The following is a 14,375-nucleotide window of genomic DNA, read 5'->3' on the forward strand; positions in this document are numbered from 1 at the left end:
TCTGTACAGACTGCATCGTGTTCACCACCAAAAGTCTAGTTGCCATCCGTCACCATACACATGTGCCCCTTTACCTCTTTCGCCCTCTCCCCACTGTCTTCCCCTTTGGTAACCACCAATCTGTTCTCCTTATCTATATGTTTGTTTGTTTGTTTTTTCCCCAAAGCGCCAGTAGATAGTTGTACGTCACAGTTGCACATCCTTCTAGTTGCTGTATGTGGGATGCAGCCTCAGCATGGCCGGAGAAGCGGTGCGTCAGTGTGCGCCCAGGATCCAAACCAGGCTCGCCAGTAGCGGAGCACGTGCACTTAACCACTAAGCCATGGGGCCGGCCCTGTTTGTTTGTTTATCTTCCACATACGAGTGAAGTCGTGTGGTAATTGTCTTTCTCTGTCTTATTTTGCTTAGCATAATACACTCAAGGTCCATCCATGTTGTTGCAAGTGGGACGATTCCATCTTTTTTTTATGGCTGAGTAGTATTCCATTGTGTATATATACCACATCTTCTTTATCCATTCGTCTGTTGATGGGCACTTAGGTTGCTTCCAAGTCTTGGCTATTGTGAATAATACTGCAATGAACACAGGGGTGCATATAGCTTTTCAAATTAGTGTTTTTGTGTTCTTTGGATAAATACCCAGAGGAGGAATAGCTGGATCATACGGCATTTCTATTTTTAATTTTTTGAGTAATCTCCATACTGTTTTCTATAGTGGCTGCACCAATTTACATTCCCACCAGCAGTGTATGAGGGTTCCTTTTTCTCTGCATCCTCTCCAACACTTGTTTTTTCTTGTCTTTTTAGTAATAGCCATTCTGACTGGTGTGAGGTGATATCTTATTGTAGTTTTGATTTGCATTCCCCTGATAGTTAGTGATGCTGAACATCTTTTCATGTGTCTGTTGGCCGTCTGTATATCTTCTTTGGAAAAATGTCTGTTCATATCCTCTGCCCATTTTTTGATCAGGTTGTTCACTTTTTTGTTGTTGAGTTGTATGAGGATGCCCACTCTTGCCAATCTTATTCAACATAGTACTGGAAGTCCTAGCCAGAGAAATTAGGCAAAAACAAGAAATAAAAGGTATCTAAATGGGAAAGGAAGAAGTGAAACTCTCACTATTTGAGTATGACATGATTGCCTAAGGAATCCACCAAAAGACTATTAGCAATAATTAACAAATACAGTAAAGTTGCAAGATACAAAATCAACATGCAAAAATCAGTCACATTTCTATACACTGACAATGAACTAGCAGAAAGAGAAATCAAGAATACAATCCCATTTACAATTGCAACAAAAAGAATGAAATACCTAGGAATAAATTTAACAGAGGAGGTGAAAGGCCTATACACTGAAAACTGTAGACGTTATTGAAAGAAATTGAAGAAGACATAAAGAAATGGAAAGATATTCTATGCTGATGGGTTGGAAGAATTAACATAGTTAAAATGTCCATATTACCTAAAGCAACCTACAGATTCAGTGCAATCCCGATCAGAATCCCAAAGACACTTTTCACAGAAATAGAACAAAGAATCCTAAAACTTATGTGGAACAAGAAAAGACCCCAAAGAGCCAAAGCGATCCTGAGAAAAAAGAATAAAGCTGGAGGTATCAAACTCCCTGATTTCAAAATATACTACAAAGCTATAGTAACCAAAACAGCATGGTACTGGCACAAAAACAGACACACAGATCAATGGAACAGAATCAAGAGGCCAGAAATAAACCTACATATCTATGGACAACTAATTTTTGACAAAGGAACCAAGAACATACAATGGAGAAAGGAAAATCTCATCAATAAATGGTGCTGGGAAAACTGGGACAGCCACATGCAAAATAATTACATCATACACATAATTAACTCAAAATGGATTAAAAAGACTTGAACATAAGATCTGAAACCATAAAACTCTTAGAAGAAAACATGGGCAGTACACTCTCGGACAACGGTCTTAGTAGTAGCTTTTTGAATATCATGTCTACTCAGGTGAGGGAAACAAAAGCAAAAATAAACAAATGGGAGTACATCAGACTAAAAAGCTTCTGCAAGGCAAAGGAAACCATCAACAAAACGAAAAGCAACCCACCAACTGGCAGAAAATATTTGCAAATCATATATCCAACAAGGGGTTAATATTCAAAATATATAAAATTTTTAAAAAGACTATACAAATCTGCATTTTTTTCTTATAACTCTTCCTGTCCTTCTGACACTTTTGTGTCAGAAAGTTTTTCCTCTCGACTGCTGTCCCAGAGCATTCTATTTGAGAATGGCCGTGTCAACCCAGTAGGTTGAAATGAACGAACTTCCCAAATGTTACTGAGGATGACATTCCCAATCCTGATTGCAGAGCCTCTCAAACAGCTTTCCACCTGCTCACTGGGTAGAGTAAAAAGTCAAGATAAGCAGGCCAAAAAGGATGTTTTATTTATTTTTTCTGTGTACATTCTCACTTGGAAACCTGGCCCAGGAGATCTGTATTTTTAAGATGGTCCCCAAGCATTTATAACAATCAGCCCGGGGGCCGGCCCGGTGGCGCAAGCAGTTAAGTGTGCACGCTCCGCTGCGGTGGCCCAGGGTTCGCCGGTTCAGATCCCAGGCGCGCACCGACGCATGGCTTGTCAAGCCATGCTGTGGTGGCGTCCCATATAAAGTAGAGGAAGATGGGCATGGATATTAGCCCAGGGCCAGTCTTCCTCAGCAAAAAAAAGAGGAGGATTGGCAGATGTTAGCTCAGGGCCGATCTTCCTCACACACACAAAAAAAAATTAAAAAAAAAAAAAACAATCAGCCTGGCCTGGGGACCACCAGACTAGGGGCAAGCATTGAAATATTTGCAAGGGCTTGTAAGTGTTTGGGACTCATATTCTGAGTGATTCTGAAGCTCTTATGAGTTCCAAGTTTAAATTAGAAGACTCCTGTCAGGAGAAACCCTTACACTAGAAAATGGTGTTAAAATTCTATTTTCTGGGGCCGGCCCAGTGGCACAGTGGTTAAGTTTGTAGGGTCCACTTCGGTGGCCCAGAGTTTGTGGGTTCAGATCCCAGGTGCAGACCTACACACCACTCATCAAGCCATGCTGTGGTGGCGTCCCACATACAAAATAGAGGAAGATGGGCACAGATGTTAGCTCAGGGCCAAGCTTCCTCATCAAAAAAAAAAAAAAAAAGTATTTTCTCCTACTTGAAGATCACGATTATACAAATAACCCGGTTTCCCCCCACAGTTGTTATAGGTAATCAGCATGCCTTGTTGAAAGTGTATTCCTCTCTTTACTTGTTGTGCAGAGAGGGAAAGGCAGCTTCAGAATGGCCAGTTCCCCCAAACAAGTCATGTTGAGAGGATCTGACATGAAGCCTTGGGCAGGGCCAGCTTCCTAGGTCAAGACCTGTGCAGTCTCAGAGGGCCCCACACTTAGGAGAGCCCATACTGGGTTTAATGCTCTGCTGTTGCCATCGTGATATTCTTAATAATTTTTTAACAAGGGCCCCTCATTTTCATCTTGCACAGGATGGTCCAGGATGTAGGTCATTGATCCCCGATGTGATGCTCTAGGCTCAACCAGGGGAAGGGCATATGAAGAAAGAAACAGCATTGTCCTTTTTACTCAAGATTCAATGTAGCCATTTTATACAAAATTTTCATACTGGTTTTTCCATGTAGCATTGCAGTACTAATGCTAGAATCCACAATTTGAAGAGAAGCTGGAGCACGTAAGAGTTACATCCAAGTCTCAACAGAAATCCTCACAAAGACAGATGCAATTTTCTCATAAATATTTACAAGTTTCAAATTGTTGGATATTAGTCACTCCATTTATCTTGCTGTTTCCTTGTGAAGGAAGTCCATCCAGTGTCTACATCTTATTGAGAAAAATCTATAAGCTAATGCAGAAAGAAGCATCAAGAACGCCAAAAATAAACGTTTCCATCCCGAGCCAAAGAATGAATCACTTGTGCATTCATGTGTTGGAAAATGTGATTCCTTTCTTCCCGTTTCCCAAGGCCAACACCTATTAGAAACACTAATTCTTATGGTTACTGATTTAGACTAGGTCTCAAAAGTCAGAGAAAGGCCGTTCATGGAAATGAACAAAGAATGTATTTGTATATGTATCTGAGAATTCTTGCCAGAATCCATTCCAAATCAGCAGAGTAACATTTACTTTTACATTTGTATGTTGTCATGAATTTTATAAACCCTGAAGCTAACTGACTTTTGTTTGTAAAGTAGAGATATAAACTGATGCTGGGAGAGAAGACTGAGGAAATGGCAGAACTGAAGTGTTTGTGTCTTATTTACTGCACGTGGTCATCCTTCTTGACTGGAAACCCCCATAGACTCGGCTTTCCCAGAGGCACTAAGGTCCGAAGTCTGCGTTCTGCTTCCTCCTTCCCCCTCAGGCCCCTACGCGACTCGGGCACAGGGAAAGAACTTGGCAGACCCTCTCTTCACCTTCCAATTTCGGCCTCTCAGGGGACAACCTCCTCCTTCCTGCTAATTTGTCACCTGTGTCTGTCCTGACTGGGCAGTGCTCCCAGGTAGCCAACTTTTCATGTTCTCTCTTTCTCATTTCCACTATAACTTACTTGTCCTTGGTCCCACTCCCTCTGATTCCCAAAATGAAAATAATCTGATTACTAACTCAGGCTCACATTTCAATGAATTAGTGTATTAACAAGCTAGCGTGAGACTTCTATTCTCATTAGGTAATATTTTTTACAATAACAGTGATATTTCAAGACAGTGGCCAATGGAGTGGCTCTAAAAATTGAGATTTCTAGAGAGGTGATTGGGATTTCAAAACACCTCTGAGTCTCATAATTTAGATGGCAGCCTATGGACAGGACTGGCTCTTTCTCAGAGATATTTCTTCATGTCTTTATTCAGTCATCAAGCATGTGCTGAGGACTTAGCCTGTGCGAGGGCAACACTGAACAAGATGACCAGGTCCCTGTCCTCATGGAGCTTACATTTTAGGACTGTGAAGAGGGATAATAAGAAAATATCTAGTAATAATAAGTACCATGTTGACAATAAGACATGGTGATTTGAAAAGAAGTGACAACTAGGGCATGGCCTGGGGGCTACTGCTGATGGTCAGAGAGGCCTCTCTGAGGAGCTGACATTGAAGTTGAGACCTGAATGATAAGAAGGAACCAGACATGGAATGTTCTAGAAAAAGAACATGTCTAGCACATGGGAAGAGCTAGTGTAAGGGCACTAAGGTGAGAGGCACTCTGTGTGTTCATGGGTATTGTGGCTAGAATGTAGGGTGACCAAGGGAGATGATGGGGGAGAGGTGGGCAAGGGCCAGGTCATGTGGGGTCTTAGAGGCCACGCAGAGTCTTTGGGTTTGATTCTGCGTGTGACTAGACGCCACTGGAGCGGAGCAGGGGATGACGTGTTCTGCTTCTGTTTTAAATGACACTCTGGCATTTGAGTTGTAACTAGACTGTAAATGCCAGAGAGGAAGTAGAGAGGGCAATTAGGGTAAAGATCATGGTGTCTTGGGCCAGGATGGCACCAGTGGAGGTGTCAGCAGCAGAGTCAGGATATATCTTAGAAATGGAGTTGACAGAACCTACTGATGGTGGAGAGGAAAGGAAAGAGGAGTCAAGGATGACTCCTGGGTTTTGGTTTGAGTAACTGAATATATGGTGGTGTCATTCCCTGAGATGAAAAATCTGGGGGTGGGGGTAGTTTGGTGGAGTAGATTTTGAGGGGGAAATGAAGAGTCATATGTTTTTAAGATGTTGAGTTTGAGATGCCTATTAGATATCCAAATAGAATTGCCAGGTGAGCATTTAGATATGAAAGTCTGGAGCACAGAGGAGAGTTCAGGGTTAAAAATTTTAATTTGTGGGTCATTGGCATATAGATGGAAGTTAAAGCCATGGGGCTGGGTGAGATTATCTAAAGAGAGGGTAAATGGAGAAGATGAGGAATCAAGAGCACCACCACTTAGAAGATAAACAGAGAAGTCAGCAAAGAAACCAGGGAGAAGGATAAGAATCTGGACTGTGTGTGTCTCAGAAGCCAAGAGAGGGTAGTGTTTCCCAGAGAGGGGGTGTAAACTGTGCTGGTTGTTGATGAGGGGCTGCATAAGATGCAGACAGATTGGTGGCCATTGGAAGTCTTTGGCAACATTGACCGGGCAGTTTCAGAGTGATGAGAATAGAGTGAGGGGATTGAAGAAATATGTACCATACTCTCCCAGGTTGGGAATACCCCTAAAGCTATGCTGATCTAGGAGTATGAGATGTTCTCAAAGGTTTTTTATGTTTTCTAAACTATGTGGCACACAGAAAATACACAACAACAAAAAAACGTTGCGAGGTTTTCATTGCCACCTACATGGCTCATATATCTTGAAATGCCATGAAGAGCTTCTAAATAACCAGCATTCATAATTTATGAGGTAGATCTCCAAGACATCATGAAGGAATAACTAATAAAATGCATTGTAAAAAGTCTAACAAAAACAGAAAACCTGACTGGGACTAACTCATGCCTGATGAGTTTCCACGTCGTAATGCTAACAAAGCTGCCACAAACACACGGCATTGACTTCTGTGGCTGAGGCATTGACCATATTATGACACATCCCACGGCCAGCAAAATATTTGTCTAGAATTGTGACAGACTTTTATTTCACTTGTCACAAAGAGCTACTGAAATAGTATCAGATTCCATTTAATTCAACAAATACTTTTACAGTCAGTCAGTCAGACAGTCAAGGGCAGGAGCTGCGCTTGCTGCTGAGGAGACACAAAGACAGAAGGAGTCCCTGCCTTCAGGAAGCTGAGAAGAACTCTCCCCTCAGCAGGCTGCCTCCACCACGGGGGCAGGGACTGGGTCTCTCTGGGTTCCCTCTGAAACCCAGCGCCTGGGCATGGACGGCTCTTATCTTAGTCTGTTTGTGCTGCTGTGACAAAAATACCATAGACTGGGTGGCTTGTAAACAACAGAAATTTATTTCTCACAGTTCTGGAGGCTGGAAGTCCAGGATCACAGTGCCAGCAGACTTGTGTTTGGTGAAGGCTTCCTGGTTCATAGACAGCCATCTTCCCTTTTTTTTTTTTAATTATTTTATTGGGATCATATTGGCTTACAACATTGCGTAAATTTCAGGTGTACATCACTATATTTCAGTTTCTGTATAGACTGCATCGTGTTCACCCACAACAGTCCAGTTTTCATCCGTGACACGCATATGTGGCCCCTTTACTCGTTTTTGCCCTCCCCCCCGCTCTTCTTCTCTGGTAACTGCTAATCTATTCTCCTTATCTATGTGGTTGTTTGTTTATCTTACATTTATGAGTGAAATCATGTGGTATTTGTCTTTCTCTGACTTATTTCACTGAGCACAATACCATCAAGGTCCATCCATGTTGTCACAAATGGCACAATTTTGTCTTTTCTATGGCTGAGTAGTATTCCATTGTAAACATATACCACATCTCCACATCTTCTTTATCCATTCATCCGTTGAAGGGCATTTGGGTTGCTTCTATGTCTTGGCTATTGTGCATAATGCTGTGATGAATGTAAGGGTGCATATATCTTTTTGAATTATTGATTTCATGTTCTTTGGATAAATACCCAGTAGAGGAATAGCTGGATCATATGGTAGTTCTACTCTTAATTTTTTGAGAAATTTCCATCCTGTTTTCCATAGTGGCTGCACCAGTTTGCATTCCCACCAGCAGTGTATGAGAGTTCCCTTTTCCCCACATCCTCTCCAATACTTGTTATTTCTTGTCTTGCTAATTATAGCCATTCTGACAGATGTAAGGTGATATCTCATTGTAGTTTTGATTTGCATTTCCCTAATATATAGTAATGTTGAACATCTTTTCATGTGCCTGTTGGCCATCTGTATATCTTCTTTGGAAAAATGTCGAGATAGGCATCTTCTTGCTGTGTCTTCACATGGCAGAAGAGGCTAGGGAACTCCCTGGGGTCTCTTTTATAGGGGCATTAATCCCATTCATGAGGGCTCTATCCTCGTGACCTAATCACTTCCCAAAGTCCCACTTCTTAATACTATGGCATTGAACATTAGGTTTTAAACATACGAATTTTGGGGAGACACAAACGTTCAGACCAGAGCAGCACCTACATCAGTATTTGTGAATAAGTGAATGAATTCAAAATAAAGACAAGTATCTCTGGTACATAGAAATGTTCAATAAATATTTATTGAACAAACATCTCAGGATGCCTTACAAAAGAAGTAGGAAGACCATAAGCAAAGGGATATAGACTAGGACTGTCAGAAAACCCCAAAAAGAGATCCTTTAAAGAGAAAAGATGTACACACTTAAGGAGGGTCTTCATTACCCAATCACGTAAAACGTATTGTTTTGAGTTTGTTACCTAATATTGAGCCAAATATTCTGTAGGAGCAATGTGTATCAATGTCCAGGGCTGGACCCCACAATGACAACTTGCAGAGAAAGCTCTTTTCTAGGAACTGGTGGTACATACCTTCCCGGCCTGGCCTTATCTTCCTGAGAAATAGCAGTTTTGTTTAGGTCACCTGTGAATTTTGGATGAAGATAATCAGCCACCCAACCTCAGCCAGGATATAACACAGAGAGCAGAGCTCAAGCCTCATGTTCTTCTCACTCCCCTGTAAGCACGGAGGAAGTATACATGGTTAACTGCAAATAGTTTTCCTCTGCTTAATTTCATGGGGAGACGGGCAGGCATCAAGGACACCTGAAGGACTAACTGACGAGGACTAATTGGCACCTCCATGGAATTTTGCCCTGTCTGTCCTCTTCCCAACAATCTGGACAAGGCAGAGACTCTGGGAGTGTGAAAAGATTATAAGTAGGACAAACTAGGGGAAGGTCTCTCTCTCCCCTCTCTTCAGCTGGTGGTCTGCTCCAGAAATGTCTCAGGCGTGTGTTTGGGAAAGGGAGACAAGTGGGCAGAGCCAGCCTCATGGGTGTGGGACCTGCACGGTCACTCAGGGCCCTTGGTTTAATGCCATGGTTTCACCATCTTGAAATTCTTAATTTTTGAACACGAGCCCTCACATCTTCCTTTTGCGCTGGGCCCCACAAATTGTGCAGCCATTCCTGGAGGCGGGAGCTGGCAAGAACTAGCCTTTAGGGAGAAGCAAGCTCAGGCCCGACTCTCACCTGGGCCTTAAATTGGTGCTTCTTGATCAGTTTCTGGTCACGTTCTTTCTCCTCCCAAGTGCTCCCAATGTTTGAACAGAGGGACCTTGGGACTCACTCACCGGGGTCTGAGGGAAGAACAGGAAACAGCTCTCCTCAACTGTGACATTTCTTGGATGGGTCGTATTTTATCCCCAGAAAGGTGATATTTGCATTCTGTTCCATAAGAAATCTGTTGGAAACATTTTTAAAATAAGACAACGGTTTCCCCCCCAAATAATCTTTAAGTAAGACTGACACTTCAAGAAGATACACACTCTTTATCGCCTGGGCATGAAGGCCTCTGGCCCCCAGAGAACCTCCATGATGTAGCAATAGGGGGCACACAGGTCCAGGAGAGTGAAGGTCCAAGTCAGCAGATACCCACCCAGGGGATTCCAACCTCCTCTTTCTCCTCACATGGTTCCTATGGCCTTCGTGAGAAGGAATGTAGCTTACAGAATGTAGCTCATGGTGTCTGCCTCCTTTTTTTCTGCCTTCTTCCTTTTCCTCTTCTTATAAAGTCACATTTACTAGCTAGAACTCAGCCCTAAAATTGCTTTATATTTCCACTGCCAGAATCGAGGCACCCTCACAGCCAGGCTAGTTGACTTCTGACTAGGCCTCCTGGCTCCCGGTGGGGCTCTGCTCTCCTGGGCTCCACCCACCTCCCAGTCTCCATCCCTCTTCCCTGCCCTGGACACAAGATCCAGCAGTGGTGGGGGCTGGCAGGGCCCGCATTTGGCATACATGATATGAACTCTACCAATGATGACAGTCATCAGGATCTCTCTTACCCCTCAGGTTTGCATATGCAGTGCTCTCTTCTTAGAATGATCAAGGTCTCCTACCTGTCCTCAGGTCTCATTTTAGATGCCACTTCCTCCGGGAATCCTTCCTTGACATGCCCCAACCCCACCCCACTCAGCACCAACACTAAGCTGGCCCTCCCATCCGACTCTCTCCTCCCCTTGTAAGAATACTGACCACAGTGTGCTTACTAATTCTTGCTGACTTGCCTGTATCTCCCCCTAAACCCCAAGCATGATCAGACAGGGACTTGCCTGCCTCGTTCTCCAGTGTATTCCCAAAACCTGATACCGGCCCGCCAAAAAGTTGCCGAATGCTGTTGAAGGCTAGACAGTGTTAAGTGCCCAAGGTCACAGAGTTGGAAGTGGTGCCATCAGGTTGTCAACTTAAAGTCTATATGCTTAACTCCCTGCCCCAGTCAGAGTTCAATCAGAGAAGCAGAACCGCTATATAATATGTGACATAGAGTGAGGGATGTGTTTGGATCTTGGATGAGCAACTGTCAGGGCTCATTAAACGGTCTTTGTGAGGCAACTGCTTCTGCATCTGATGCTGGGGCCTGCAGTCTGCAGTCCAGGTAGTCGGGAAGGGAAGACGTTCGTGAAGTGGGAGAGAGCAGGGACAAACTGGAGCCTGCAGGGACCAGACTGGAACCCACCTTGGTGTCTCCCTGCCTCCAAGCCTCCAACTTCCATGTGAGGATGACTTCCAGGAGCAGTAGGCACCTTTGTCAAGGGTAAACACACACCTGGCCCAGGGTCACAGCAGCTGAAGGAGGAGATCTGGTGGGACCCATAGGAGCTGTGGGCCTGGCTGCTGCTCCACACCAACCAGGTGAGCCAGCAGAGAAGCGACAAGAAGCGACAAGCGCTCTGTCCTGACCTGAGGGTAAAAAGAATAGACGCTTCACTCCACCTTCCAGATCTTGGGCAATACGTCTCTTGCGGCCAAAGCAATCCAGAACTCTATAGGGGAATGAATTCTGGGAAACACAGTTCCAGAATTGACACGATGTAAATCTACTTCACTCTTCTCCTGGTTGCTTTACTGTTACAAGTTACAAAATAGGATCTCTACTTTCTGAAATCCAGTATTTATAACATTAATATATTACATAACATTATGTAGTATATCAATGCCCTCAATAATTATTTCCATGCCAATTGCTTCCCATAATTCTCAAGGGGAGGAAGGGGCTGCCTAGGTCAGCTATCCGATCTCATGTCTAGTTTCTCTGAGACCCCCCAAAAACTGTACTTGGAGTGGCCGTCCTGGCTGAAGTGGCTCTCCCAAAGCGGTTCTAAATGTTCTCCAGAATGGTATGTGTTAGTTCTTGATTTAATCAAAGAGGAACATGTCCCTGCAGCATTGCAATCAGAAATGTGGAGTTGTGGAAATCCAGACGGCTGTGACAGGCACCTGTCTTTTTCTATGCACTGGTTATCCACTCTCTTCTAGTAAATGCACCTCAGTTTCTCTCTGAGGAGCCAGCCCTTCCCTACTCTTTCAGTCCATCCAGTTCAGGAGAAGCTGAACTCCAGGAGCGAGCACACGAGCAAGGCCACTCGTCACCTCTCTTCTATTTTCCCCAGAGGATGGTAATTTAAGATCATAAAACAGACAGTTTCACGCTTTCAATGAAAACTCCAGAAAATAAATTGTTAGCAGTATTTATCTGATACCTATATTCCAGCTATTATAAGTAGATAATAAAATCTGAGGTATTTGGGGGCACAGATCAAGGGGACAATTATAGTACTTAAGTTTCAATATTTCTTATTTTTCTGGAAAGGTGAAACTGAAATAAGTCAGCTGTAGTCTAAAGATCATTTCCCAATAGGAGTTAAATAAAGGTCTAACTTGGCAAAAGCTCAGAGCCCTTCAAAGTTTGGGTCCTATTTGTTTGTTTGTTAGATTCTATTTTGGGCCTTGAGAGTTTCCTTTGGGATGGTGTGCTATTCTGATTTATAATAAGAAATATATATTTGGTCTTTGTCCCCGTTTCTGGCTTAGAGTTCTTAAAATCTTTGGAATTTCCTGGGTGATGAGAGCTTAAAGGTGTTTTTTGTTATGTTAATGAGGTGACTTTTGGACCACACCTAAGGATGGAGGCTGGTTGCCATGAGAACCAACCATGTGATTAGAGGGTGGGACTGGTCAGGGCAGGGGAGAGGGACTGGAGGTTGAATCAATTACCAATAGCCAATGATGTAATCAATCATGCCTGCGTAATGAAGCCTCCATAAAAACCCAAAAAGAGGGGGTTCAGAGAGCTTCCAGGTTGATGAACACGTGGAGATTTGGGGAGAGTGGTGAGCTTGGAGAGAGCATAGAAACTCAGAGCCCTTCCCACATACCTTGCTCTATGCATCTCTTCCATCAGGGTGTTCCTAAGTTATATCCTTTTATAATACACTGGTAATCTAGTAAGTAAAATGTTTCTATCTGGAGATACCACAGTCTATTTATCCATTCACTTACTGAAGGACATCTTGGTTGCTTCCAAGTTTTGGCAATTATGAATAAAGCTGCTATAAACATCCTTGTGCAGTTTTTTGTGTGGCCATAGGTTTTCAACTCATTTAAGCAAATACCAATGAATGGGATTTCTGGATTGTATGATAAGAATATGTTTAGTTTTGCAAGAAACCGCCAAACTGTCTTCCAAAGTGGCTGTACCATTTTGCATTTCCATCAGCAATGTATGAGAGTTCTTGTTGCTCCCCATCCTCGCCAGCATTTGGTGTTGTCAGTGTTCCCGGTTTTGGCCATTCTGATAGGTGTGTAGTGGTATCTCATTGTTGTTTTAATTTGCATTTCCCTTGATGACATACAATGTGGAACATCTTTTCATATGCTTATTTGCCATCTGTATCTCTTCTTTGGTGAAGAGTCTGTTAAGGTCTTTGGCCCATTTTTTGATTGGGTTGTTTGTTTTCTTATTGTTGATTTTTAAGAGTTCTTTGTATATTTTGGATAACGGTCCTTTATCAGATGTGTCTTTTGCAAATAATTTCTTCCTAGTCTGTGGCTTGTCTTCTAATTCTCTTGATATTGTCTTTTTTGCAGAGCAGACGTTTTTAATTTTAACGAAGTCCAGCTTATCAATTATTTTTTCATGGATCGTGTCTTTGGTGTTGTATCTCAAAAGGCATCACCATATCCAAGGTCATCTAGGCTTTCTCCTATGCTATCTTCTAGGAGTTTTATATTTTTGTGCTTTACATTTATGTTTGTGATCCATTTTGAATTAATTTTTGTTAAAGGTTTAAGGTCTGTGTTGAGATTCATTCTTTTGCATGTGGATGTCCAGTTGTTCCAGCACCATTTGCTGAAGAGACTATCCTTGATCCATTGTATTGTTTTTGCTCCTTTGTCAAAGATCAATTGACTATATTTTTGGGGGGTCTATTTCTGAACTCTCTATTCTGTTCCATTCATCTATTTGTCTGTTCTTTCACCAATACCACACTGTCTTGATTACTGTAGCTTTATAGTAAGTCTTGAAGTTGGGTAGCATCAATCTTCCAATTTTGTTCTCTTTTAATATTGTGTTGGCTATTCTGGGTCTTTGCCTCACCATATAAATGTTAGAATCAGTTTGTTGATATCTATAAAATAACTTGCTGTGATTTTGATTGGGATTGCCTTGAATCTATAGATCAAGTTGGGAAGAACTGACATCTTGACAATATAAAGTCTTTCTATACATGAACGTGGAATATCTCTCCATTTATTTAGCTCTTTGATTTTGTTCACCAGAGTTTTACGGTTTTCCTCATATAGATCTTGTACATATTTTGTTAGATTTACACCTAAGTATTTCTTTTTGGAGGGTGCTAATGTAAATGGTATTATGTTTTTAATTTCAAATTCCACTTGTTCATTGTTAATATATAGGAAAGCAATTGACTTTTATATAGTAACCATGCATCCTGCAACCTTGCTATAATCACTTATTAGTTCCGGGGGATTTTTGGCGATTCTCTCAGATTTTCTACATAGACAATCATGTCATCTTTAAACAAAAACAGTTTTATGTCTTCCTTCCCAATGGTGTACCTTTTCTTTCCTTATTGCATTAGCAAGGACTTCCAATATGATGTTGAAAAAGAGTCCTGAGAGGGGACATCCTTGCTTTGTTCCTGGTCTTAGTGGGAAAGCTTCGAGTTTCTCACCATTAAGTATGATGCTAGCTGTAGGGTTTTTGTAGATAGTCTTCATCAAGTTGAGAAAGTTCCACTCTATTCCTAGGTTACTGAGAGCTTTTATCATGAATGGATGTTGGATTTTGTCAAATGCTTTTGCTGCATCTATTGATATGATCATGTGATTTTTCTTTTTTTAGTTTGTTGATATGATGGATTACATTAATTGATTT

This window comes from Ceratotherium simum, chromosome 17, assembly GCF_057802395.1.
Source record: "Ceratotherium simum simum isolate JZ-2026a chromosome 17, ASM5780239v1, whole genome shotgun sequence".
Taxonomy (NCBI): Eukaryota; Metazoa; Chordata; class Mammalia; order Perissodactyla; family Rhinocerotidae; genus Ceratotherium; species Ceratotherium simum.